Genomic DNA, 5,035 nt, shown 5'->3' with positions numbered 1-5,035 from the left:
ACATCACCCCTTGCTCCCCAAATAAGGAGAAGCGAAATGTGTCGACAAAAACTCCACCACGTCTTTCCCTCACTCTGTGCTCCCCTCAAGTTAAACACTCAGCGCTGCGATGTTTGGTAAGCAAATGAGCATTTCTGTAATGTTTACATCAGTGTCAATACAGAAGAACCTTGTCTTTGGAGCTCAGCCGCACCGAAGCGCTGCTCCGCCGGGTCCTACGGGACTCGCTCTGTTTACATCCTGCTCTTAAATCCCTTACTGTGCTCTGAGCGGAATAAAAAAAAAAAATCTTCCCTCTTTGAAAAGCCTGCAAAAAGCTGCTGCCTCCAAACACTGCTTAAAAACAGATTACTGTATAATTGCCTGAACAAGCCCTCCTCTAATCGCCTTTCCTGTTCAAATCCACCATGTCGCCACCTCGAACCGTACAGGGTGCGCTGCCATTAGAAGTGCCCAGAGAGTAGGCGGTTCTGACTCGCATTTTAAACATTCGACTACCCGTCTATCTGTCTATCCTTTAGGAAAAAAGACTGCTTTTAATTGGCATAGAAAAAAAGTACGCAGTCATTCATGTAAGTTAATTCTATAATGGAGTAGCGAGTGTCGAACAATGTGCGTTAGGGGAGAGACAGGGCTCTTTTCTCCCAGAGGTCACTCATTGTGGAAACCAGATGCAATTAAACAAATGTGGGTATTGAGATGAGGTGCCAGTGAAAAGGAAGAAAAGTGCACTTTAGCCCTCACATGAAGAGAAAATGGTGCACTGACCTCTTAAACGTTTTTTTTTTTTTTTTTGCTGTTTGTTTGTGCGAGGAGCATTAATCTGTCAATCAAAAATTCCTTCAATTTGTCCCAAGGAGTGAAAGTGAAAAAAAAGCGAACAAATAATATCAAAAACTGAATATATTATGAACGTTTTATCATTTATTTATTTTTCACATATTTCCAGCATTTCAGAAACACTAACAGACATTTCCCAGGATTTATGCTGGATTTGATCACCAAAAAAATATCACCACCACTGCCAAAAGTCCGCCCCCTCGAATACGGTGGGTGTAACACATCTCCTAGATCCCTCCCCTTCGGTCCCTCTTCCCAGCATGCCTTGCTGTATTGGCGGCCTTCTGAGTGATAATTTATCATGCAGCTACTGTGTTCTTCTATTCCAGAGATGTGCAAGGAGCTCTTAAGACACCATTGATTTTCATTTGATTAAACGTCTGCTCGTTCACAGCAAATTAGTGCGAGTTTAATCAAATCACAATCAATAACTACTTAATAAAACAACCCCCTTTTCCTCCCTTCCCCCAATTCACGGTCAAAGTGAAACTCCGGATCGTTTAAAGAGAAAAATAGTCCAAATGTAACTGGGATATATTTACGGGGTGGGCACAATTGGAGGGAAAGTAGGAGATCATTTCACAGTATTATGGGAGGAGATAACGATGAATGCTCCAGAGAGTACTAAAGTCTATCTGCTTCTTTACAGTGTGTCTGTTGGGGTCTGTGTTCGGCTGATCTAATTCACATGTGGACCACCCCTGAAAAAAAAAAGAAAAAAAGAAGCTAGAAGTTATGGTCATGTCTGACACCCCTTTCCCGTCTTCAAGCCCTACAACTATCAGTCATTTTTATTGGCCATCTGCAAGAAAGTCCCATGAAAGTAAAGTATCATTTCTGACAGATCGAGGCAGCGTTGACCAGCGAAAGTTTCCACTCCCAAGAAACACCAGGAACGAGCTTCTTTGAAGCTTGTTGTTCATCATTACGAGAGAATTTTGACAGTTTTAAATCTCATATTTATGTATGTACTTGTTTTATTCATGCTCTAATTTATGTACAAGCATGGGACCATTATTAAGGGCATGTACTGTACATGTCTAGAGATGAGTTTATGACAGGTGCTTGATGGGCAGGGTGTTATGATGCACCAGGCTTGACTGACCTGAATACATACACAACTGTTGACTGAGTTTCTCTTACTCTGAGCCGAAGGGAGAAAGATCTCCATAGTGCCTGGGGGAAGACCTGAGGCTCTGAGATATTCACTAGACCTCAAGGACCCTCAAGGGTGTCTGGGAGAGGAGGCCTTTAGGAAAGGTTATATGAGGTACTATTTCTTATAAAATTAGGTAAAAGTGAGGGAAAAAAAATCCACAAAATTGGCATTTGAAGTGTATGTATGTAATGTACAATTTGTATAATCAATTTATAGTGGACTTTTGAACAATAAATACAGTGTACTCTTAAATCAATTTCACGTTCACAAACATTTGTGATCTTAAATATAAAAACATGACGTGAGGAAATTGATCAGTGATAGTGTGGTGTGCGTGATACAACTCTTACCACAAGCGAAGTTTCCAATAGCCAACAAAAGCTTATTTATTATTACTTAAATAAAGAATGACCCATCATGTTACGTTTTGCATGGCTGATATCTTTTGAAGGTCTTTTGTGCAAAAGATATTGAACCCAATGGGACAATGGAACAGGTAAAATAAAGTAAAAAATGTACAAAAATATGTTTTATTGTTTATCATTCCATTTAATGTTATGAAATGTTTAAAAAATTTTGTTCCTCTTATTAGTTACAACAATTCCCTCACTATTCTCTTTAAAACTTTATTTTCCAATGTAAGTCATTGTGGACCGGAGACTCCTTTGAAAAACGGCTAAGTAAGTAATCAAAGAAAGTCTCCTGAAATAATATATGATAATATATATTCTGAGTTTAAATCCCAGCCACACCAAGCTACCACTCCTGGGCCCCTGAGCAAGGCCCTTAACGCCATAGCTGCTCAGTTTTATGAATGAAATAATTGTCATTGTGGATAAGGGCCACAATGCCATGTAAAATATAGTATGCAAATTTGATTCCAGAATTATGATCTAATAAATTATTCTTTTCCAGTTCCTTGAAGTTTAAAACAAACATGATATTTATTGACATCATATTTGTTGACTGATGCAGTATAAAACATTTACAAACTGCCTTTTTTTTAGATTATACTAATATAATCAGATTTTTCCTGTCATCAGCTTGTCTTGTTCGCCGTTTTCAGTTCAGCCAGTGGTTTAATATCCTTTAAATAGGCATCAGCCAATAAAGTAACAAACAGTCCTCTCTTCTTTGCTCTCTTTCAAGCTCACTCGCATGTCAGTCAAACTGAGTAGTTGACACACCACTATAAATTGTTAATAGCGGTTTTAGGTACAGCAAAAGGGAGATAGCGAGCCAATGCTTATCTCTTTTTTTTTCTTCCTTCCATCTTTTCTACAAAAGCCAGCCTCAATTTGCATCAACCCAGGTTAAAAGACCTTGGGACTAAAGAAATAAAGTGGCTGCTGTCAGCCCCCGAAAGCTCATCCAACATCTAAGTGCTAAACTAGTGTTGTTTAATATCATCTCACATTACATCATGTCACTGCGAGGTGACGGCCAAGCGTCACAGGCTCCGACAAGTCTGATTCCCACAGAAGAATATATTCCTATCTGGCATGATCGAAGCTGACAGAGCTCCATTCCTGCTCGAAATGGGAAATCTAATCTGATTCCTTGTGCACTCTGTGAGGACTCGCATCGCCAGGAAAATGGGAAATCCTCATCGACAAATGGGAAAGGGGACAAAGGGGACAAAATTTGGGAAAATTAAATGTGATGGCATTCAAACAGAAGAGGACTGTGGTATCACCTACATCTAAATCCCACCCTTCCATCCTCCGTTACTAAGACATTAGTAATGAAGTGCTCATACACTCTGACTTGAGACAGATAATCCACTCGGACAGTGTGAAGGCAGGCCTGTTATCTCAAAATTGGAGTCTGAAAGGATGTTTATTTTTATCATTTTCCTCCAAACATCCAGACTGCCTTCTTTTCCTTTCCCCCTGTTACCCTGACATTCTCATTCATGGCAAAACAGTGCCATTCAAACAGCTGCAGGCTGTCAGAGTAGCCGACGGATGGCTTGGCTGTCCAGCATAAATAAAGAGTGCCACAGGATATTGAAGAGAAAGTGACTGACAGACGCCAAGACCCCAGCCAGCCTGGCTGTCACCAACACATCCCCATTCGCCATGCATCCTCTTTCTGTTTCCCTTTCCCCAGATGCCTCCTAGCTCTCATCACTCAAAGAGCTGCTAATTCACCAGCCAATGTTTGGATGATAAAAGCAGCTCCTCCTTGGTTCCTTTTTTTTTTTTTTTGAGATGGACAGGTCCCCAGGACAAAACGCCGCTTGTCCTCTTTCCAACATGTGTCTGTCTCAGTGACACTCCAGTCCAACAGGGTACATTGTGTGGTGCCCTTTGAATTAAGGGACGTTAGTGATACAGTGATAAACTGACACTCTCAGAGCCTGAGAAGGAAAAGGGGTAATACAGCAGACATTGGAGAAATGAAGAAAAAAAAAGAGATGGGTATATAAACAGTAGGAAAGGAACAGACACACACAAACACACACACACACACACACACACACACACACACATTGAGGCCTAAGACTATTCGTGCAGAAGTAGATTGGAAATCCTACTCGAAATATCAAGTAAGTGTGGTGGCATTTAGCGATGTCTATACCTCTTTTCCTCGCTCTCTTCCTCTCTGTTTCCAAAGTGCAGCTGAAATTCACCATCTCCCTAATGAGACAAGATGTCACAAGTGATGGCTTGCCTCGCGCCGTGAAACGTGAGGGAGCTCCGAGTGTGAATTTCAACTTGAAAGTAAATGGCAAAACACTCATGGGGTATAGTCACCAGTTTATCAGGAAGAGAAGTGTGAGAAGGAATACAAAATATCCTGATAGCATCCGTATTCCTGGAACTAATGTAGCTTCACATGCCAGTCAAATGAAAAAGGTACATGAAAAAAGAAAGATACAAAGTAAAGAAAATACAGTGCAGTCTATTATTAAAAATTACATTCAACCTGGTCTAGTAATTTTGTGTAATTTGTATGGATGAGCCAGGTCAAGGTATTTCAATTTTGTTCCAATTTTTATAAGAATTGTTTAGAGGAGTACAAATATGAGCC

Source organism: Silurus meridionalis, chromosome 26, assembly GCF_014805685.1.
Source record: "Silurus meridionalis isolate SWU-2019-XX chromosome 26, ASM1480568v1, whole genome shotgun sequence".
Classification (NCBI taxonomy): Eukaryota; Metazoa; Chordata; class Actinopteri; order Siluriformes; family Siluridae; genus Silurus; species Silurus meridionalis.
This window is presented reverse-complemented; position numbering follows the sequence as displayed.